The sequence below is a fragment of the Adiantum capillus-veneris genome, chromosome 1, assembly GCF_014529385.1.
Source record: "Adiantum capillus-veneris isolate H3 chromosome 1, ASM1452938v2, whole genome shotgun sequence".
In the NCBI taxonomy this organism is placed as follows: domain Eukaryota; kingdom Viridiplantae; phylum Streptophyta; class Polypodiopsida; order Polypodiales; family Pteridaceae; genus Adiantum; species Adiantum capillus-veneris.
Window position 1 is genome coordinate 144,937,198 of NC_140931.1, and position 24,734 is coordinate 144,961,931.

General features: G+C 46.2%; 1 protein-coding gene across 1 annotated transcript in view; it reads right to left on the reverse strand.

Moving 5' to 3' along the window:
- Nucleotides 1-24,734, reverse strand: part of ENO1 (enolase 1) — a 44,199-nt gene that overhangs the window by 3,305 nt on the left and 16,160 nt on the right. The gene's annotated exons all lie outside the window — the stretch shown is intronic.

Sequence of the window (24,734 nt, forward strand, 5' to 3'; positions counted from 1 at the left end):
AACTCTCATTTAATCTACACTACTGCTATACCAAAAATTACCAAGCCTGCTAGGGTCAACATGCTTATGAACATGGAGCCTCAACCTACGTACCATTATTGCTCTGCCGCAAGGCCAATTAGCAGCCAGAAAATTCCTTTCTTGGCCAGTTAAAAAGTGTCATGTGCAGTAAAACAAGCCAAAAGGGGATCCAAAACAGCTATTACGCTGTTGATGAGCACTCCCGAACTCTGGACAGGAGAATGAAGAGAGAGAGAGGAAGATGAATAGGGATGAAAAGAGATAGGAAGATAGATAGGGACAGAGAAAGAGAGACACCAACACCATGACGGGGTCACAACCAACCCAACGACTGCTCAATTGTGTTCTTTGGTCAAAGAACCTGTAAAAAGGAGCCTAGTTACTGATGAGCAAATGGTACATGCACCGTGCTATACTTGTCCAATGGGCACAAGAGCAGGAAACATGACATCAAAATGAAATAAGCTACATGATGGAACCCCACCCTCTCCCGCCCAAAAAAAAAACTCCACAACCCAAAACAAACATGTACATCTACCAGCTACAATAGGTACAGTCATTGAGTGCAAAGAGAGCTATGCAATGTACATACTAACATAGCAAACTAGACTCGTCATGCAAGTCCTTCAACAAGACCCACATATGTCGCACAACTTTCCAAACAGTCCCAGAAACGTTGGCTCGGCAAGTGGTGCCAAGCTATAAGAAGCTTTGCCTTGTAAGCACGTGTCGCCCGTAGGGAAGCAAACAAGCGCTTGAATCCCGCCCAAGTTTGTGGTGTCTATGTAGCAATAAGGTCGACCACCTTCATCGGCAAGTGGTGCCAAGCTATAAGAAGCTCTGCCTCATAAGCAGGTGTCACCCGTAGGGAAGCAAACAAGCGCTTAAATCCCGCCCAAGTTTGTGGTGTCAGTCTATGATGTAGCAATAAGGTCGACCACCACAGCTGTGCATTCCCCTCGTAAGAGAGGCCACTATCCTAACCTTAGAGGCTTCCCTGCAATTGCCCCCAGAAAAGGCGGGGTTAAACTTTAGTATGAAAGTATGAAAGCAATCCCATCTTCTCATCTCTAGGCCTTGGGAAAGTGTCAAACTAACGTTTTCGTCTCCTTCGTAATCCTTCTGTTTCTCCATCAATGCCAGCTGGTCATACAAATCCTGTCTCAATAGTGTTGCCCTCCATGCCAAAAGTCTCCTCTATACATGCCGTTGATCCCACCTTCAGGAAATCCTCAATGGTAGCCCTGCATGCAATAGATCTGGAGAAAACGGTGGAAACCCAAGAACAGTCATGAGAATGACCGGAAGCCTGTCAATGCATGAACCTGCAACCCAAGGTGGCCAGGTGACTAAGCTGTGTGAAAACTCCAAATGTAGCAATCTGCGCCGTACGCTCCTCCGAAACAAGGAAAGCCAGACTAAGCAGTCTGCACTGTAGAAGCTGCCGTAGCTGCAGCAGTCATCGAGAGACCACATGGACCACCACCGGATGTCAGTAGGTAGGGTAATCAAGATGTGGGGAAAGCCAGACTCAACAATCTGCGCTGTAAAGGGCCTTTGAGAAGAGGTGTAGTCAGACCAAGCTGTCTGCATCATAATCATTCTACATGAAGAAGGAAAGCCAGACTGAGAAATCTGCGCTGTGAAGAACCTTTGAGAAGAGGAAAGGACAGACCAATCTGTCTGTGCCATCTTGTCTGTATCTCCAGCCTCCAATCCTCCGATGTCAACCAAAACATAATCCACGCCAACACCACCACCAAACCGCATCTTGCTCTCAAGGTGAATGAGCTAGGAGTGGCCTACTGCCCAGATCGGGGGATAAGTCTGTTGTAAGGTTACCAAGGGTGAGTGTAAGCAACTCTGAAGGTAGCAATCCAAATGATCAGGAGTGTAGAAGAGCAACTGCACTACCATCCAAGCCAATCTCCGGGCGACTCCGGATGTAGTCGCATGATGCCTAATCTCCCGCATCTTGCGAGTAAACTCTCCAAGAGAGTCCAACGAACTGAAGTCAGACTCCAATCTATAGATCCAAGTAATGAACATGTCCAAGAAGACATCCAAGATCCTCTCCTAAGTCCATGTAGATGCTTCTGTGTAAGAAAGTGATCTGACATGTCGAGGTCAAGTTATAAGTGCTTGTCCACCCAAGATGGTGGTGCCTTCTCTAGGATGTCAAAATCCCATATGCCATGAGCATGGCCATATCTCGTGTGAACTCCTCTGATGAGTGCATAGGTGTGTCCATAGAAAACCATAAGTCACCACCCCTTCTGAAGTGCGCAACCGCCGAATGATGGTGGAATGAATGGATCTCCCAAGGATCGTACGCCCGTAGATGATCAAGCCGATGTTGAAGATACCGTGTACTGCAACATGTGAGAGTGTGCGTGTGCGAAAGAGAGAGAGAGAGAGAGAGAGAGAGAGAGAGAGAGAGAGAGAGAGAGAGAGAGAGAGAGAGAGAGACACAAACGGTAGATATGGTGAAGAGGGGGCGATCAACCCCCCATGACTACCATGAGCAGAAGACCGATACAATCAGATGTGTGATCACTGTGAGATTTAGAAGTGGATACCCCTTGGCCCTATAAATAGGTACCCAAGGGGAGGTAGAGCAAGGCCTGATAAAAAATCCCCACGACCCAACAGAAAAATGATAAATGGAAACATATATGGGCGCCCGGACAAAAGTGGACAACTGGCTCATAACTCGGGCGGCCGGACTAGGTACAACCTAAACTATGGGTGACCAACCCGGAGACATACTAGCCAGACAAGTATGCCCTAGACCTGTGAAGCAGCAGAATGATGTAGGTCTAACACCCCCTCTCAGCACCTGATGCTGAACAAACCGTATGAAGCCGAAGATGTGAGGCAAATGATGAAGATGCTTGCTGCGATGTCCACTGAAGGACAATACTTCGGCGAACGCCGCGAGCGTAGCAGCAGTCTGGGGTGCCTCGACCCGCCAAGAAATCTCCGTGGTAAAGTGCCGTCACGAGCAGTGTAGCAAACTAATGTACTCTGCCGATATAGTGTGAAGGTACTGCGTGAAAGGTCCCGAACTGAGTGTGAAAACAACTCCTTGTCGTGAAAGAAGTGCCAATAGACCTGCAAGTGTCCTGCCCAATAGGATCTGTGGTGTCTGTAGTCAAACCGTCTGGAGAAAATGGAGAAGCCCAAGAACTGTCATGAGAATGACCGGAAGCCTGTCAGTGCATGAATTTGCAACCTAATGTGGCCAAGTGGCTAAGCTGTGTAAAACTCCAGGAAGGCCGGATGTAGCAATCCACGCCGTAAACGTCCTCCGAATCAAGGAAAAAACAATCTGCACTGTATAAGCTACCGTAAGCTGCAGCAGTCATCGAGAGGCCGCAAGGACCACCACCAGATGGTGTCTTGTCAGTAGGTAGGGTAATCCACGATGAAAGAAAAGCCAGACTCAACAATATGAGCTGTGAAGGGCCTCTGAGAAGAGGTGTGGTCAGACCAAGTTGTCTGCACCGTAATCATCCTGTATGAAGAAGGGAAGCCAGACTGAGAAGTCTGCGCTGTGAAGTGAAGTGGCCAGGCCAAGATGTCTGCTCCATCTTGCCTGTATCTCCTGCCTCCAATCCTCCGGTGTCAACCAAAACAGAATCCGCGCCAACAACGCAACCAAACCGCAACTGTGGCTCTCAATGTGAATGAGCTAGGAGTGGCCTACTGCCCAGGTCAGGGGATGAGTCTATTGTAAGGTTATCGAGGATGAGTGTAAGCAACTCTGAAGGTAGCAATCCAAATGATCATGAGTGTAGAAGAGCAACGACAAGCTTCGGGTGACTCCGGATGTAGTTGCGGGATGCTTGATTGCTCACATCTTGCGGGTAAACTCTCCAAGAGAGAGTCTAAAGCACTGAAGTTCCACTCCAGTCTGTAGATCCAAGCAATGAACCTGTCCAAGAAGAGATCCAAGATCCTCTCCCTAGGTCCATATAGATGCTCCTCTGTAAGCAACTGATATGAAGTGTCGAGGTCAAGTGATAAGTGCCTGTCCACCCAAGATGCTGGTGCCTTCTCTAGGAATGTCAGAATCACATATGCCATGAGCATGGCCATATCTCGTGTGAACTCCTCTGATGAGTACATAGGTGTGTCCATAGCAAACCACAAGTCACCACCCCCTCTAGAGTGCGCAACCGCCGAATGATGGTTGGAATGAATGGATCTCCCAAGGATCATATGCCCCTAGATGATCAAGCCGATGTCAAAGATACCGTGTACTGCAGCAGTCACTGAGAGACCGCACGGACCACCACCGGATGGTGTCCTAGCAGGAGGTAACTTCATCCTCTGTGAAAAGCACAAACCATGTGTCTGCTGTCCACCCAAAAACGCAACTGCGAGGTGATAAAAACGCTGCTGTCCAGCAATTTTCAGCGTGCTCGTTCGCTCCCGGTAGGGTCCGAAGCGGTGAAGAGGGTGTAGGGAGGGTTTATCTCTGTGTGCACACCCGTCAGAGGGCTGAAAACATAGAAAAAAACAACAGGTGTATATGGTTGAAATCTTAGATCTGAAGAGTAACTTCGTCGGCAAGGCACCGGATGCAAAGGCCGGGTGCAAGATTCGGGGTCCAAAATCTGAGCGCTGCCCTCCTGCTGCAAAAACGCAGGTCAATTTGCCGCCCACTTTTGCTGCACTTTTTGGCACTAGAAACCTTCTGTTTGCTGGAAAAACAAAGGCTTGATGGGTACCCTAGGTGCCCAGCAACTTGTGGAAGGTGTCAACGACACAAAGTGACCAATAAAACCGCCGAAACGCAAATGAAGGTCAAAAACGTTGATGGATAGGAGGGTTTTTCCGCGACAAAACTGTCCAGAAAAGGTTGGCGCTGACGATCAGCAAGTGATCGCCAATGGAGGAAGCAAAAACGCAGGTGGAAATGGAGGATACCCGCGTCAGAAACGCTCCCGGTCCTTCGCATGCCTGGCTGATGTACAAACTGTCACGTGACACATCCAACCCTATGTGTCCGTGGACAAGCTACAGCATGACAAGGGTTCAGTCAGTCCAGTCAGTCTAGATTAGAAGTGTTCTGGCACTTTTGTGAGTCTATTCGCAGACTGTGCATGCCCGAACAGATTGTGCATGCCCAATCACTTAGTGTAGATGCATATCCTCTCGTTGCACAGAGCATGATCATAAGCATTCGCATCAGAATCCATTAGAATCCTTCAGGGGAATTTTCCAGTGCATTTAGCCTATTTTCCTTTTTTTGACATTTTTCACTTATTATTTTTAAGTGACTTTTGTGGAAAGTAGGTAGGGCAAATTGAGTAAGTTTGTATATAAACAAACCTAAACTAGCACTAATTGGCAGAAGAGGCAGCAGGAGCACCATTGCTCAACAGGCAACTTCTCAGCAGAACCCCAAGCCCTAGCGTTTTTGCTCCACAACAACCACCTAGCGTTTGTGGACCAGATCAGCCACGTTTTTGCTTTCGCAAATCCCTGGCGACAAAGACTCAACAAGAGACCTAACGTTTTGCAATTGCAGGCCATCCGGTGACAGCAGAGCCATTTTCAGCCCTGGCGTTTTTTATTTGCAGATCAGCCCCAGCGTTTTGCAAATTTACCGCGACGGATCATCAAGAACCACCAGCGTTTTCAGTTTTCAGCCCTTGGACACCGCAGATCAAGTCCCGTACCTCGCAGATCTCACCTTCCAGCAACAGTTCCTCACCGCACGGTCAGTTTCCGCAAGGTTTACAGTTTCAGCCCGGAAAACGCAGATTTCAGCATCTGTGTTTTCAGCGCGTCGACGTCCCATCGTCGGCATCGACATTGTCACCGACATAGAGTCAGAATTCAGCAAATAAAGATTTCCAGATTTCAGCCATTAGGGATTTCAGATTTCAGCCCGTCTCGTCGTCGTCGACATCGTCGGCAAGTCCAAGCATTGTAGAGATTTGTGCAATCATAAGTAGACCGCTCTCGCCATAGAGAGTGGGGCCTTCGGAGGAGGGTTTTATATCGCTAGTGTCGTATTCTCTTCTCTCTCTATCTCTCAATCTCATACACTTGCACGCACAGTGTCCATTCACTTTGTTTGTGATCATTGCACTCTCTCATTAAGAACGGAAGGATCTCCCTTCCATAAGAACAAAAGGAACCTTGAGCACAGTTCGGAGCACTCATCTTGAGCGAAGTTCAAACATTCATTCCGCTGCACCTTACATTGGTATCAGAGCTTTGGCAGTGTTCCGTATCACTCGAGGAAAGAACCACAAGAATCACAAGATTTTTTTTGCTTGTTGCGGTCGCACGAACCCAAGTTCGCTTGGGCGTGTCAATTCCTAATCGTGTTTTTGAAGAGTGACCGGAATCCCAGGAAAGAAGGGCTTGTCCAGCCTCCCCTTGTGCCTCTTTTCACTCATTTAGAGCGAACCGTGCACTTAGCGACCGGCCAATCGACGTGAGGTTGGAAAAAGCAACCTTGGTGTGAGCGCAAGGCTGCCAAGGGGTGCGCCCGCGGAAAAGAGCAGAACTCGGGTGAAGAGAAGATCCTTCTCAAACACAAATTGCAAGCGAAAGAAAACCTCAAGACCCTCAAGAACCCAAGCTCCTCGTGAACTTAAGAACCAAAGATCATAGTGCATGGTCATCACCCAAAGCGGAATGGATACTTCGCATACAGGTGATGAGCATGAGAGAGGCGACAAAGAGTTTTCCCCACCAAGAGATTTTTCCGACCCTCCCCCTTCTCCATCTACGCCACGAGTTGTACCAACTTCCATGGAGGCGATGGTCAAGGCGATGTTTGACATGATGGCCCAACAACAAGAAGCGAATTGCGAAGCGACTCGCGTTGCTCTGGCACAACAAGAAGCGAATCGCGCGCGCGAAGAACGAAATGAAAGAAATGCAATACACCAAGAAGCGACTCGCATTGCCTTGGAACGCAAGCGCGAAGAACGAAACGAAAGACTTGCCATACAACAAGAAGCGACTCGCGTTGCCTTGGAACGCGAGCGCGACGAACAAAAAGAAAGAAAAGCACAAAGAAAGAAAGAAGCCGAAGCAAGACGAGCGGCCTTGGAGGCCGATCGTGAGGCTCAAAGAGAACTCCGCACTCAAGGATTGGTTCGACAAGTTCTTGCCTCGAAATCTAAACCAACCAAAGATGTAGGTAGTTCCTCAAGTGGTGCAAGCCGAGATGCGGACTCCAACAACCCAGTCACAAAGAAGTTGACTTTCAGTAAGTATGATGGTAAGATGGATGCTACGGTTATTCATTCTTGGTTGCATCAATTTAATGCTTATTTTGCGACAACTAAGAGGACAGGAAATAGCAAAGTTTTGACGGCAGCCATGTATCTTGTCGGTGATGCCATCAATTGATACCACGCATGGCAAGAGGCACAGTTAGCCGCGCACCTAGAGGAAGCCGACGAATTCACGCCCCTGTCCCTTAGTTGGGCTGATTTCCAAGACAAGCTCAAGGCGCGGTTTATGCCTCCTCAGTATCTCGCACGATTGAAGGAAGATTGGCACAATCTCAAGCAACATGGTATGCCAGTCATGTCTTTTTCTAACCGTGTTTTGCAACTCGGCACTCAATTAGGCAAATCGGATGATGAGCGCAAAGAGGCTTTCCTCTTTGGGTTAGACGAATACATCAAGTTTGATGTAGAAGTCTTTGACCCCGCGGATCTCAACAAGGTGGTAGCGATTGCTCTCTCCCAAGAGATGAAGCACAACAAGGGAAAGCCTAAGGAGAACAAGACTTCTCAAGGGACCTCTCAGCCTTCTCAAAACCCTTAGAATGGTAAGAACGGTAACTCTTCTAACTGTCACAAAGTGATGACGTGGCGGACAGCAGAAACCCTAATTTCTGCCAGAAACCCTAAAATTCCTGCAAACCCTAATTTTTGCCAAAAACCCTAAATTCCGGAAATCGCGGAGGCGGATTATTAAATTTTTTTTTTTTTTTAAAAAAAAAATTGGAAAATGATGAGCGACGCGAATTTTGCTTTTGCTTTTTTTTATTAAAAAAAAAAGAGAAAAGACTCTCTAAGAGAGAGAGAGAACTGATGCTTTTGATTTTAAAAGCTTTTGGGGCTCTGCTTTTGGGCATCCCTTGTAACCTTTAAATTAGTGGTGAGGGCCTCACTTCTCAGAGCATCTGGACGCAGAGTCTGAGAGTGAAACCCTAACCGCTCTCTTGTACTTTGATGATTGATTAATACAAAAAGAAATACCGAAAGGGGCGCCAGTCTTTGGGGCCAATATCTCTAGGCACGGAACTCCGCCGGGCCAGTGCAAATCTATTGTGATCTGTGAATTGTTTTGAAGTGGTTATTTGGTGCTGTCGCGGTTGATTCTTGACTTGGAGTGTCCAAGTTTGTTACAGTGGTATCAGAGCACGGCCGATTTCTCTTCTACGGGAAATCCGATCCCCGAATTTTTTTTTTCCGCGGCACCTATGGCTTCAGGCAATGATCAGTCGACTCCCTCTGCATCTGGAGATGCGGGCTGGGATCACAACGAAGATTCACACAGAGAGTATGGCCCGCCTCGGCCTACTCAGGCGGAGCAAACAGAGATGGAGCGTCGTCAATTGATTGGCGATGCAACAAAGATGATGCTCAATTTTGCCAAGGACCCGAAGATGGCAAAATATATGAACCAGACCTCTTTGGAAGAGGTACAGATGGAGTGGCAGAGAACCACAACACCACTCCCGAAACCCGCTCTCAAGAAACCTTCTACCTCCAAGAAATATACGGAGAAGGAACTGGAGAACGTGGTTGATGCACGGATTGCTCAGCTTTTCGACGTGCAAACGAAAGGCAAAAAGCACGGCAAAAAGCACGGCAAAAAGCAGAACAAAGGTACTGACTTCCCGGGATATTTGGGTCGTCAGTCGACATTCGACAAAGCAAAGAAACGGAAGAAGCGTGTTCGATTTGAAGGAGTACCCAGTTCTTCTTCTTCTCCTTCTTCTGACAGTTCTTCTAGCAGCTCAGATTCGAGCGAAGAAGACAGAAAAGGTAAAAAGCGAAGCAAGAAGCAACGCTTTGGAAAGGGCAAGAGAAAGGCAAAGAAGGCTAAATCTCGCCCAGAGACTGACAGTTCTACTGAGGACTCGTCTACAGACAGCTCAGATTCCGATGACGGAAAGTTTTATGCGAACAAGAAGAATTTTTACAAAGCCAACCAGTATGACTTTCTCGAAGATAACAGCAAGAAAGTCCGAGAGTTTAAGGAAGGTGGCCACTCGATCAAGTTTGATACTTTTCAGGATACTCAGATGCTTCGAAGGCTTTGTCTCTTATACAGCAGTTTGACATCGCTTTCGCGGGAGGACGCTATTCAGAGCACTCCAAGATTCGGAGAGCTGCCTCTTACTCTGAGGGGAATGCTCGTACTTGGTGGTCCACGCTTCTATTAAGCAAGACTGTGCCAGTTACATGGCTGAAATTCAAGAGGCTTTTTATTTCTTCTTGGTTGACTCAAGAGTTTGAGCGAGATATACGAGCTGCTTGGAACCATCTCCGGATGACCAAGAGCGATACAGTGAATTCTTATTGTGAAAGATTCTGGAGCTCTTTTCTACCCGCCTCTTCATTCAAGAAGATCTCGTTCAGAGAACAAATTGAGCGGTTTACCTTGGGTCTACCTACAGAGATCCGAGATCACTGCTTGGAACAGAAGTCAGCTTCTATTCAGGAGTTGATGAGTCATGCGAAGCGGGGCTTTGCCATTCACTCTGGCAGTCTGACCTACCCCACAGATGAGGCCATGACACAACGAGCCAAACAGACTTCTGGGAATGAAAGTAGAATGAAAAAGAGCAACCCAGAGAAAAAAAAAAGGATGCACGACCCAAGCTTACTCCTGAGGAGAGAGCTCGCTTCATCAGAGAGGGGAAGTGCTTTGGATGCGGGAAACATGGACATATTTCCGCAAAGTGCCCTGATAAGGCACAGAAAGAACAGAATGATAAAGACGACGACAGGTCTGAGAGTTCGAGAGCAGCTGAGGAATGTGGCAGAAAAGGCAGATAGAAAAGCAGAACTACTACCACATGGCGTGGGACTTGCACCGAATCAAATGAATGAAAGTACAAACTTTGCCGTTTTTTTGGGGCAAAGTGAAGGATCAAGAAGCTCTTTTGAAGGAGCCAAGGCCAACTTCTTTTCACTTGGAATTGGCGGCTCGATTTGGAACTGCGCCCAACAGACTGACGCCACTGGCGGAGGTAGTTCGACTGGCACCCGGATGGGATGTTGCCATTACACCGAGCATTGGCAAACTTCGTTTGCAATGACAGGGGTGTTCAGGGCACGTGAGTGACGTTCTACTCGGGATCCCTTGGTACCACAAGAACTACGCCGTGGTTGACTACCGGGCCGAGAAAGCGACTTTGATAAATGAAGGGCTTAGAGATTGTACTTGATGAACTTCAGTTTTCTTACTCATTCTTTTGGGAGAACTGAACCATGGATAAAAGTTGAATATGTTTTGACCTGAAGAAAAGAACGCCAAGATTTTTTTTCTCCACGCTCATGCCGATTGCTTTTGAGAGGGCCTGAAGATCATACCATTGATCTGATATCTGGAAGCACACCACCGAATCGGCCACCTTATTGTGTGAGCCGAGTACAGAATGAAAAGATTATGAACTCAGTGAAAGACCTCTTGGAAAAGGGTCTTGTCCAGCTTAGTACTTCACCGTATTGCTCTCCAGTGTTGTTGATTTTGAAGAAAGACAGATCTTGGAGGATGTGCATCGATTATAGCACTCTCAACGAAATCACCATCAAGAACAGATTTCCGATTCCTAGGATCGATGATATACTCGACAGGTTACAGGGATCCTCGTGCTTTAGCAGGATTGACTTGAAGAGTGGATATCATCAGATCAGGATAGCGCCAGGAGATGTCTACAAGACAGCTTTTCGGACGACTTTTGGGTTATTTGAGTTTTTGGTGATGCCTTTTGGCTTAACCAATGCTCCTGCGACATTTAACCGGATGATGGACAGGATTTTTCGAGAGTACAGGCTATTTGTTGGCACTTTCTTTGACGACATCATTGTTTTCTCGAAGAATGAGGCAGAACACAGAGATCATCTGCTTCAAGTCTTTTAGGCATTACGAGATCACACGCTAGTGATTAATGCAAAGAAAAGTGAATTTTTTTCCTACCATGGATACACTTTTTGGGACACATTGTGTCAGCAACACAACAGGAGTGCAAATGGACCCGGCCAAGATAGAGACTATCCGTGATTGGCCCGATTTGAGGAATGTCCATGAAGTTAGAAGCTTCTTGGGACTATGTTCATACTACAGGCGGTTCATACGAAAGTTTGCAGAGGTTGCTTCCCCTTTGCATATCTTGACACAGAAAGGAGTACCTTTTTCGTGGGGACCCACAGAGGTGACTGCCTTTCAGACATTGAAAGAGAAATTGACTACGGGACCTATTTTGACTTTGCCGGACTTGCAGAAGTCATTCGAAGTATATTGTGATGCTTGTGGTCGTAGTCTGGGTGCGGTCTTGATGCAAGAAGGCCATGTCATAGCTTACGAGAGCCGTTTGTTCTCTAGGCCGGAGATGACAGCACAGATTTATGAGAAAGAGCTTTTGGCGGTTATCCATGCTCTTACTCAGTGGTGGCATTACCTACTCGGAGCGGATTTTATTGTCTTTACAGACCATCAGAGTTTGCGCTACTTCTTGTCACAGAAGCAGCTTTCGGAAAAGCAGATGCGGTGGGCGAACATCTTGTCACAGTTTCACTTCCAGATTGTCCATGTGCAGGGACAGAAGAATGTGGTGGCAGATGCTTTGTCTCGGAAACCGTTGGTTCTGGCTATTTCCGCGATACATCATAGGAGCTTCGAGGATATGGTCGATCAGTGTGCCACAGATACAGATTTTGCAGATATTTTCACACGGATACGGGATGGGGAGACAGTAGCTGGATACTCCCTTCGGGAAGGCTACTTGATGAAAAAGACTATGTTGTGCGTTACACAGCCGTTGAGGGAAAAGGTTATGACTGATTGCCACTGTCCACCTTTTACGGGTCACCGCAGCATTGCTACCACCATGAAAGGGGTAGAGAGAGATTTCTTTTGGCGGAGACTGAAGAAGGATGTGGAAGAGTTTGTGCGCAGTTGCTTGGTATGCCAGAAGGTCAAGTTTGACAGGCATAAGGCACAGGGATTGTTACAGCCTTTACCCATACCCACCCGCCCCTGGGAAAATATTAAAATGGATTTCATTTTTTTTGATCTCCCGAGAATACAGAATGATCACGATGATTTTCCGATTACATGGCACGCCTGAGACGATTGTCTCCGACAGAGACCCCAGATTTATGAGTTTGTTTTGGAAGGCAATTTGGGAGAACATTGGGACGCGGTTGCAGTTCTCGTCATCGTTCCACTTGCAGACTGACGGGCAATTTGAGATTGCCAATTCAGTGATTTTAGATTTATTGAAGTCTTGTATCTCGCATCAGAAGACTCAATGGGAAAAGAACTTACCTTTGGTGGAATTTGCCTACAATAACACGATACACTCTTCGACGGGGAAGATGCCATGTGAGATTGTTGAAACTGCTGCGAAGGTTCCATCCTTCCTGAGCACGAAAGATTAGAAATTTGAAGCGGATGTATATTCGCGAGATTTGGATACGGCTTTTGCCAAGGTTCGCGAGACTTTGCAGGAGTCTCAAGAACAACAGAAAAAGGCAGCGGATCGCCATCGTCGCGACTGGAAACTGAAGGAGGATGATTGGGTGCTCTTACTTTTGAGAAGGCACGCCTAAGAAAGAAACAGGGAAAGGAGAGGCTTTTTCCAAAGCTTAGTATGTGATACTACGGACCTTTCCAGATTACTGACAAGATAAATGATGTCTCCTTCCGATTGAAACTGCCAGATACTTGGAGGATTCACAATGCATTGCATGTGAGTCTCTTGAACCCTGTTAAGGGTGATGTGCCTGATGATGGGGAGCCTGATGAGCAACCCAAAGTGGAAGAAAACGAGGAGATCCTTGTTCCTGAACAGATTTTGGCACATAATGATACGAAGAAAGGTAAAGTCTGAAGGCGGTTCTTGGTTAAGTTCAAGAACTTTCCTGCATTTGATGCGAAGTGGATGGAGGAGGAGGACCTAGCAGATACTCCTCGGATTGTGAAACTTTACCTCGATGTTTTGGTTTAGCATAGTCTACTCCAAACGGAACCCAGAAACTCAGCTTGGCCGAAGATCTGGTGCAGTGGGATGCACAAGAGGGGAGTCGCTCCACTCCTTTGTCAACAGATGCCTCGATTTTGATACTAAAGTCACTGATGTCTCTTTGAGCTTCAGGGATACTGAGAGCTGACAGTATTCTGCTGGATGACTTTATGAAATGGAATTCCTGATTATGACACTGATTTGTTCTTGACTTCTTGTGAGTGCAGGAACTGATAGCCGAAATGACTGCAGCATTTTGGTCTGATTGATCTCGAATAGACATGGTTGCAATAGGGGTTAGTCAATCGGACATCGATGAGGTCCCGATTGGACCTAGATGTGATTGCTAGCTACATTGCCGATAAATCATGGTCTAAGATCCGAATGAATGTTGAATGTCATGTGATGTCCTGTGATGTCTGGTGATGTCCTGTGATGTCATGTGATGTGACTGTCGATTTTGTACATGTGCTAGATGTTTGTTCCTAGTACGTAGGTACTAACAGTCAGTGTCTGCTAAGACGGTTTATGGCTTTTGTCGGTTTTGCAGGCGTAATCGCGGTCGATTACAATGCTTTCAAGAGGGGGGTATGTCACAAAGTGATGACGTGGCGGACAGCAGAAACCCTAATTTCTGCCAGAAACCCTAAAATTCCTGCAAACCCTAATTTTTGCCAAAAACCCTAAATTCCGGAAATCGCGGAGGCGGATTATTAAATTTATTAAAAAAAAAAAAAAATTTGGAAAATGATGAGCGACGCGAATTTTGCTTTTGCTTTTTTTTATAAAAAAAAAAAGAGAAAAGACTCTCTAAGAGAGAGAGAGAACTGATGCTTTTGATTTTAAAAGCTTTTGGGGCTCTGCTTTTGGGCATCCCTTGTAACCTTTAAATTAGTGGTGAGGGCCTCACTTCTCAGAGCATCTGGACGCAGAGTCTGAGAGTGAAACCCTAACCGCTCTCTTGTACTTTGATGATTGATTAATACAAAAAGAAATACCGAAAGGGGCGCCAGTCTTTGGGGCCAATATCTCTAGGCACGGAACTCCGCCGCGCCAGTGCAAATCTATTGTGATCTGTGAATTGTTTTGAAGTGGTTATTTGGTGCTGTCGCGGTTGATTCTTGACTTGGAGTGTCCAAGTTTGTTACACTAACCAATCTTCCAACGGTCTCTCAGAAAAGAATTCTTCCAATGAACCTAAGGGTAAGGCTAACACAATTGCTAAACCTAAGCTTACTCCATATGAAAAGGTAGCACAAGGAATTGTAGGAGGATACATCACGTCGAAAGAGCAAAGCACTTATTCTAAGGAAGGTCGTTGTTTTCATTGTCACGTTAAGGGTCACATAAAAAGAACATGTCCTAAGCTTGAATCGAATGAATCTAAAGAATCCACAGAACCCACTTCCTCTGTCAATGCAATTCATGATAACACGAGTGTGCCCCAAGTTTCTCCTGACCCTCCCATTGATGATTCTCTCATTAAATGTTACGGTCATATGACGGGGCACCGTTTTGTCATATTGTTTGACCCAGGTAGTATGCATGATGTGATCAATCCCTCTCTTGTTGAGAGAGCCCGCCTAGAGGTTAGTCAGAAATCTCGTCTCGAGGTCTGTGGCTTTGTTCTCGGTATGGACTCTCTCATCACGCAGGAGTGTCTTGGGGTGTGTGTTTACAATTCAACAAGCTGCTTTCCAAGGATGTGATATGATTTTGGGCATTCGATGGTTTCGTGAGCATAACCCTCTCATTAATTGGGAGGCTAACACTTTCACTCTCAATGCCAAAAGTGACTCTCCCATTGTCATTCGTGGAGAGGAAGTTGTTCATTCTCCCTCTCTCATTGCTAATGTGCAGGACAAGATTGAACAGATTCAGAAAAAGGAGACTCTTTCAGTCTCTTCTTCTCCAAAGCATGACACACGATTTGCATGATTATGAGAAGCATGATGAATTGAATGATCATGATAAGCATGATGATTTGAATGATAATGATGAGCATGATGATTTGCATGATCAAGATGTGATTTCTCACAAGCATGATGAGTTGCATGAAGATGATGTGATTGTTCACAAGTATGATGTGTTAGTGGATGCTTTTTCTAGCAAAGCTAACCTCGTTGCAGGTTCGATCAATCACGAAGAACCGATCTTGGCTCTCGAGCCTAGGTCCAAAGAACCCTCACAGGAAGTATTATGTGTTCGCATGATTGATACGCACGCATTGTTCGAGTGTTTCATTCGTGACCGTTTCCTGTATTTTCGTCAGCATCTTTATGTGATCCCTTTTCCGAGGCATGACATATTGTACGTTGAGCACGTTTCACTCATGAATGAGCACGAATGTATGCGGATTGTTCATGAAAAGCTGAAAAGTATGCATTCAAGGAAGTCACATTCCATGTCTCTTCCTTGGCATGACACATTCGTAGAAAGAGCACATGAAAGTATGAGCACCAAGCGTGAGCATTTCCATTGTGAATTGCCACAGTTGATTGGTTTAGATCAGAAAGACAAGATTCGATCTCATTGTTTGTGTGTGTGTGGTGAACCGTTTGCCACTCCGTCTATTTGTTCATCTACATTGCATGCACAGTCTTTGAGGAAGACAAAAAAATTTCCATTCACTTTACATGCAATAGGTATGTTCATGTTTTTGTGTTGGAAGTGATTTGTTTCAGCCATGGAGATTCTTGAGAAAGGTGGACCTACGTCCATAGACAAAGTTGAAGCATTAAAGGAGCTACAAATGATTTTGTGTCGCTTTCGGCGCGGCCCAAAGAAGAAGACTTTGCAGACCTTTATGAAGTTCAAGTATCGCATGACCCACACATTAGAGTGGGCCGGCGAAAAGTCCTTTCCAAGATTCCTGATGTTGTCGACGATCTCCCTTGACGCCATACAGTTTGGTACCGTACCTGTCACCAGCGTGTGACTACTATCTATCCTTTTTGTTGATTTCTTTCTTATTATCTATTTACTTTCACTTTTTGGAAACACCCCTCGGGAAATCTAACTGCCCTGCATTGCATAGCTAGTGTGGAACTGTCCAGAGGGAGTCCAGGCCTGAGGGCAAGAGAGCACTAAGGTTGGACAAGGACTATGGTTAGCCAAGTGGGGTCATTGACTAGCCAAAGTGGAATCCTTTGCTACAGAGGCTACATTTCAGTTCTGGATGTGGCCGCAGTGTACAAAGAGGGTCGGATGACCTAGAAAGATACAATGGCAGCATCTCCTAAAATTTAGGGAACTGCTATTTTGGGACCTGAAAATGTGTTGACGTCATTACCTCCGGAATGGCAAAGGGAACATTTTCTTACTCTGCCGTGAAGTCAACTGGGCAACCGGTTGGGATATTTTTAGGCGGCAACCCCGAAACGGGAAAATGCTTGTAAAAGTGCCAAGTGGCACCTTCTGGTGCACTTGCCTTATGCAACAAGAAGTGGCGCTGAATTTGAAGAGGGGAGAGCCTCATTTTCAGATTTTGTCACAGGTTAAGAGCTATGGAGTGCTTGCTTTCCCTCTTATGCACAGTGCGGTGCCAGGAGTGATGCCCTGCACGCTACGCACTGCCCTCTCTCTCCCCTTTGGCAGAATGTTATGCCCCTCAAGTGGGCTCTTCATTTGACCAATGTACAGTTGTGTGGGTTCATGCGCGATTGCCGAGGCAAGAGCCTCTTGCACAGGTACTGGATTAGCTAGCGGCTAATCCCCCCGCAGGTACAGGTGAATTCGGAGAGGTTTCACGCCAGAAATCTCGTCCGATTCAAAGGGCAAGTAGCCCTACAGGTGCGGGAGCTCGAGGACTTGCTAAGGATGCGACCGGCACGCGAAACGGAGCCCGAAACAGCGAATTACAGCCTGCTGTGTATTTTTGCAGGTTTAGGGTTTTGGCCCTAAACGGACCCTAATACCCCCAGGAGGTTCGGGGACGCAAGGGGACCGCTGTACAGGCGATCTGGCGCATTTTCAGGGCTGAAAACAGAGAATTCAGCGTGCTGCAGATTCTCGCCAGGTTTTGCAAAGCGCTAATATGCGTCGGGAAGGTCGGTCAATGCGTGGGAATACTGACCGTGAAGGGTTCTAGTACAGTTATGCTGCCGAAATCGGGCTGGAACAGTGGAAATTCAGCCGAGTTTGTGCGGGGCAGCTTGTAGGAACCACAACGTTTATTCCCTCTTTTGAACAATAAAGAAATACCGAAAGGGGCGCCTAAGTTGGGGGCCAATCTGGTGTCTGTCCACTCATACAGGTGCAATCTAGCAGCCTGTATCCCTCTCCCCTTTGTTGTGTCTTGAAAGTACAGGTAAAATAGACGACTACTAATGGGTGAAAGCTAAATCAAGGTTTAAAGTAAAGTCTACCGCCCTTTTTGGATTGAACAGGCCGGTTTCATGGTTCCATCGACGGGATTGAATCACTTTTTCCTATAGAAGTGAGCCTTGGTCAGTTTTGGGCTTGAAGACACAGGGGATCATAGACCAGACACAGGGAATTGCAATTATGGCTGACAGACCAGATGATGTGACTGAAGAGGTTTCCTCTTCACAGGGTCAACAGACACATGAAGTGGGTGAGTCCTCTAGACCACAACAGACTGATGATGATATATTCAGGACCCAGTTGGCTACTGCTGTGGCTATGTTCACACAAGTAATGCACAACCCAAGGTTTTTAGCCTTTCTGCAACCTCCTGTTCCGTCTCAGCAAGTTGGGTCACTGGATCATATTCAAAAGCCTGTTAAGGCTCGAGCACAGGTGATTCATACCGCACAGTCAATGGAAACACCTGTACACTTGACGGAGAACATGCAGTCTCCACAACCTGTGCCTAAGGTGCAAGAACAGGTGGCTGAGATGCCAGTTTTTCAAGCTGTACCAATTCAGCCCGCCACCTTTCAACAGCCTATAGCTGGTTCTAATGGGCAGGGAAGCAATTTACAGGCTATGCAACAGGTCTTCCCACCACCTTCAGTACACCCTGGCTATTTTGGAGGTGGATCCGTATTCCAGAGCATGGCTGGTCATGCACCTGGAAATCAGTTTTATACGCCAGGAACAGTGTTCGGGGGTGCTCAAACGATGATGCCTAACCCCATGTACAGTGTCATGGGTATGCAACCAGGGTTTCAAAGCACTCAGGGACAATTTGGGATGCCACAAGCAAGTTTTGGTATGGCTGGAATTACAAATCAGCAGCCAAATATGGCATTTCCAGGTCAAGTTAATAGCGGCCAAGGAACACAGATGAACCCTAATAGTGTTCCCATGTTTCAGTCACTTCCATATGACAATTTAACGCCGCTGGAGAGGCCAACTCCGTACAAAGAAGGTGGCAAAGGAGTGTCATTCACGACCTTTACAGGGTTTGATGACAGGAAGAAGGCTCTTTCATTCCTCCAGCAGTTTGACAAGGCCTATGCAGGGGGAAACTTTACAAAGGCTTCAAAGGTCCGCAAGGCAGCCACTTTCTTGACAGGGAATGCGGGACAATGGTGGACAACTTTATTGCTTCAAGGGCAAGCTCCGTCCACATGGATTTACTTCAAGCAGATTTTTGCAGCAGCTTGGTTATCTGATGATTTCGAAGCAGATGTCATGACAGAATGGCACCAGCTTAATGCTGCCACTTGCAGAAATCTGGATGATTACAATCGGAAGTTTTGGAAAGCTCTACTTCCAATAACTTCCTATAGGTTTGTGCCATTGACAGAACAGATAGAAAAATACTGTTGTGGCCTACCCAAAGGATTGAGAAAATACTGCACGAAGACAAAAGTCACTACTTTGACGCAGCTCATCGAGGTAGCAAACACTGGCAATGGTTTGCTCAAGGGAGAAGATTGTGAATTTAACACTGGCGTCAAGGCAGGATCAGGCAAGAAAAATTCAGCCAAGAAGCACGTTCCCAATGAGGCTCCTAAAGGGACTCAGGAGTCAGCCAACGCAGGGAACGACAAAGCTACGGCTGAATCAGAAAAAGGACCAGCAAAGAAATGGAAAAGACGTTTTCCTCGCAAGTCAGAAGAGCAAAAGAAGGTCCTGAGGACAGAGAACAAATGCTTTATATGTGAGCAGCCTGGCCACATTGCTTACAACTGTCCTACAAAGAAAAGGCCAGCTGATTCTGAAGACAAGGAGGACAGGAAGGGAAAGAAGCCCATGGCTGGTCTAGTGCCAGATATGGTGGGCGACAAGCCAAATTCAGATGCAACTGAGCTTTGCAGAGCATGGGGAAAGGTTAGGGATCAAACAGTGCTTATCTTCTTTGATCCAGGTGCCAAAGCCAACTTTATTTCCCCACAATTGGCTTCAAAGTTGGGAATCAGACCTGAAGAGATGGGGTATACAGCAGAGGCAGGTTTGGCATGTCCTGGCCATACAGAGGCTGTGACACCCATCATTGGAAAGTTGCGTCTACATATCCAGTCCTATGTAGATGCTGAAGAATTTTACATCATGCCACTGGACGGATGTGATGTGTTGTTAGGTATTCCTTGGTTGTTTCGTGTACAGGGAATCATGGATGCCTACAACAAAAAGATCACTGTACAGAGCAGGGGAAAGACTCACATTCTGGATGTAAAGCTTAAAGGGGAGTCTATTCCTACTGTATCAGCTTCTGCTATTACTTCTGTAATGAAAAAGCATCTTTCTGCGTACTTGATTTTTGCACGTGAAGTGTCAGATTGTGATGAATCAAATTTATCTGTGCTAGATAAAGAAAGGTCAATGTTTTTACAACAGTATAGTGACTGTTTTTCCGATTCATTACCGTCTCAATTACCGCCAGAGAGACCCGAGGACCATGCGATAGATTTGGTGCCAGGCAGTAGCCCACCAAATAAGCCTCCGTACAGGGTTAGTGCGGCTCAGCAGAAAGAGATAATGGGCCAAGTACAGGAGCTGTTAGAAAAGGGGCTGATTCAGCCCAGTTCATCTCCATTCTGTTCTCCAGTGTTGTTGGTGCAGAAAAAGGATGGCTCATGGCGTATGTGCATCGACTACCGTGCACTGAACAAGAATACCATCAAGAATAGGTTCCCTATACCTAGAATTGATGATATTATGGACAAATTAGAAGGAGCAGCTATGTTTAGCAGGATAGATCTAAAGAGTGGGTACCATCAGATCCGCATTAGATCAGAGGATGTGCACAAGACTGCTTTTAGAACGACGTTTGGCCTTTACGAATTTTTAGTGATGCCCTTTGGTCTCACAAATGCTCCTGCTACGTTCAATAGGATGATGGACAGAATTTTCCGTCCACACCAGCAGTTTGTTGGTACATTCTTTGATGACATGATAGTCTACTCAAAGAATGAAGAGGAGCATAGGCATCACTTGGCCATTGTGTTCAAAGAGCTACGCAGTCATAGGTTGCTGATCAATGCAAAGAAAAGTGAGTTTTTTCTGGAAGAGATTCACTTTCTGGGACACATTGTCTCAAAGGATGGTGTCAGAATGGATCCTGCAAAAGTCGAAGCGATCAAGTCATGGCCAAATTTGAAGACGGTGCATGATGTCCGAAGCTTTTTGGGACTATGCTCCTATTACAGAAGGTTTATCCGAAATTTCGCTGAGATTGCTTCACCTTTACATGCTCTTCAAAAGAAGGCAGTCACCTTTAGATGGACACAGAAAGAGATTTCAGCTTTTAATCTCTTAAAGGAAAAGATGACTTCAGATCCAGTCATTGTGTTGCCAGATCTTAGGAAGTCATTTGTGGTCCAGTGTGATGCCTGCGGTAGTAGCATTGGTGCTGTGCTAATGCAAGATGGCAGGGTAGTAGCCTATGAGAGCAGAATTTTGCAAGGGCCAGAGATGACCATGCAGGTCTATGAGAAAGAGTTACTGGCTGTGATTCATGCGCTCTTAAGTTGGAAACACTACCTGCTAGGTGCAGACTTTGTTGTCCAAACGGACCATCAGACCTTGCGATACTTCTTGACACAAACAAAGTTATCTGAGAAGCATATGCGATGGGCAAATATCTTGTCCATGTTCCATTTTCAGATTGTGCATGTGGAAGGCAAGAAGAACGTTGTGGCTGATGCCTTGTCAAGGAAGCCACAAATTTCAGCTGTGTCGATTCCTTATCATCATGAACTTGATGATATGAGAGAACAGTATGCAAATGATGAAGATTTTGCAAGGGTCTTCGAGCAACTAATGGATGGACAACGTCATGAACACTATCTTCTTTAAGACGGGTTCATGATGATGCATGGAAGATTGTGTGTCACAAAGCCATTGCGACGCAAAGTTATGGAAGAGAGTCATGTCCCACCGTATGCAGGGCATCGTGGTATCGATGCTACAGTTAAAGCGGTTGAGACATTCTTCTATTGGCCTACATTGAGAAGGGATGTGGATGCCTTTGTGCGAGAATGCCTAATATGCCAAAAGGTCAAGTTTGACAGGCAAAAAGCACCAGGGTTATTGCAACCACTACCTATTCCAGATAAACCATGGGAAAGTATTGCTAGGGATTTTATCTTTGATCTTCCCAGAACGCAGACAGGAAATGATGGTATTTGGACCATTATTTGCAGATTCAGCAAACATGCTCATTTTATTCCTGTCAGGAAGAAGATAAAGCCAGATCAGATGGCACGCTTGTTTATGAGCAATATTTTCAAGTATCATGGCATGCCACAGTCGATTATTAGCGACCGTGATCCACGCATGACTAGTTTGTTCTGGAGAGGCTTGTTTGAGAATATGGGTACCACGCTCAAATTCTCTTCGTCATTTCATCCTCAAACAGATGGGCAGTCAGAAGAGGCAAATTCTACTGTCCTAGATCTGCTGAAGTGCTATGTGTCAGAGCATAAAGGAAAGTGGGAGCAGTATTTGCCATTGGTGGAGTATGCATACAATAATACAGTGCATTCATCAACTGGCAAGGCACCTTTTGAGATAGTTGAAGGTGGCAAGAAAGTTCCTCCCATACTGCATACAAAGGACAAGATATTTGAAGCAGATAAGTATGTTCAAGACATGGATGAAATGTACAAGAAGGTCAAAGTGGCCTTAGAAAGAACTTAGGCAAAGCAAAAGAAAGCAGCTGATCGTCACCGTCGTGAAGTGGTATATTCACTTGGTGATTGGGTGCTTCTACGGTTTGAAAAGGCAAGGTTAAAGAAGATGAAGGGCAAGGAAAGACTGTTTCCAAAGCTCAGCATGCGTTACTATGGGCCTTTTCAAGTGTGCGACATAATCAGTGATGTTGCATATAGGCTGAAATTGCCTGACAGTTGGAAGATTCACAATGCGTTTCATGTGAGTCTTCTCAGACCCTATGTGGGTGATGTGCCAGAAGCTATTCCAGCTGAAGATCAGCCGGAAGTCGAGGAACTTGACGAGATCTTGGTCCCTGAACAGATTTTGGCACACAAAGAAAGGAAAATGAAAGGCAAGGTTGCTAGGCGTTACTTGGTAAAGTTCAGAAACTATCCACCAATGGATGCTAAGTGGATGGAAGAAGGTGAACTTGCAGAGTCACCAACTGTGTTATCACTTTACTTGGAAGCCTTCGATTTGCAACCTACCTTGACCCCTTGAGTTTCAAAGCTACATGGATTGTCAGTGTGACAATGGCTTCTGAAACAAATGATGTACATGGTATTTAAAGTGAGCTCAAACCAAATACCTGTTACATGAATGTTAGAGCTGTACAGATTGTCAGTTTGGCAATTGCTCTTATGGAATGTCCAAAAGTTTGCTTAGTGCTATAGAAGTGAGTATTTCTTGTCAGTCTGTCAAGGATACAGTGATTGCTTCTATTAAAGAGTACATGTGTAACTGTGAAACCGGCCTGTTCAATCCAAAAAGGGCGGTAGACTTTACTTCAAACCTTGATTTAGCTTTCACCCATTATTAGTCGTCTATTTTACCTGTACTTTCAAGACACAACAAAGGGGAAAGGGATACAGGCTGCTAGATTGCACCTGTATGAGAAGACGGACACCAGATTGGCCCCTAACTTAGGCGCCCCTTTCGGTATTTCTTTATTGTTCAAAAGAGGGAATAAACGCTGTGGTTCCCTACAAGCTGCCCCGCACAAACTCGGCTGAATTTCCACTGTTCCAGCCCGATTTCGGCAGCATAACTGTACTAGAACCCTTCATGGTCAGTATTCCCACGCATTGACTGACTTTCCCGACGCATACGGGCACTTTGCAAAACCTGGCGAGAATCTGCAGCGCGCTGAATTCTCTGTTTTCAGCCCTGAAAATGCGCCAGATCACCTGTACAGCGGTCCCCTTGCGTCCCCGAACCTCCTGGGGGTATTAGGGTCCGTTTAGGGCCAAAACCCTAAACCTGCAAAAATACACAGCAGGCTGTAATTCACTGTTTCGGGCTCCGTTTCGCGTGCCGGTCGCATCCGTAGCAAGTCCTCGAGCTCCCGCACCTATAGGGCTACTTGCCCTTTGAATCGGACGAGATTTCTGGCGTGAAACCTCTCCGAATTCACCTGTACCTGCGGGGGGATTAGGCGCTAGCTAATCCAGTACCTGTGCAAGAGGCTCTTGCCTCGGCAATCGCGCATGAACCCACACAACTGTACATTGGTCAAATGAAGAGCCCACTAGAGGGGCATAACATACTGCCAAAGGGGAGAGAGAGGGCAGTGCGTAGCGTGCAGGGCATCACTCCTGGCACCGCACTGTACATAGGAGGGAAAGCAAGCACTCCATAGCTCTTAACCTATGACAGAGACTTGCAAAATGAGCCTCCCAGCTATAAATCACGTTTTTGCCTTCTCTATAAGTAGTAAACTGGTCTCAGAGTGCCAAGTGTCACTCATTTGTGCATTTTCCCGCTTTAGACCCTCGGGTCTAAAAATATATCACCTGCAGCCTCTGTTGACTTGGCCACAGAGTAACAAAATGATCCCCATGTCAAACTGCACGTAATGACGCGAAGACATTTTCAGGTCCCAAAATAGCAGTTCCCTAAATTTTAGGAGATGCTGCCATTGTATCTTTCTAGGTCATCCGACCCTCTTTGTACACTGCGGCCACATCCAGAACTGAAATGTAGCCTCTGTAGCAAAGGATTCCACTTTGGCTAGTCAATGACCCCACTTGGCTAACCATAGTCCTTGTCCAACCTTAGTGCTCTCTTGCCCTCAGGCCTGGACTCCCTCTGGACAGTTCCACACTAGCTATGCAATGCAGGGCAGTTAGATTTCCCGAGGGGTGTTTCCAAAAAGTGAAAGTAAATAGATAATAAGAAAGAAATCAACAAAAAGGATAGATAGTAGTCACACACTGGTGACATACCCCCCTCTTGAAATCTCAAACGTCCTCGTTTGCATCTATGTCGTACAAGCCCTTAGTCAACATTGATGTATTCAACACCTGTCGACACATGTACGACACATACATGCTCATTGTCAACCCTGGTGTATTCAACACCTCGTCGACTCATGTATTGCCTGCGTGTGAACCCTGTTCCA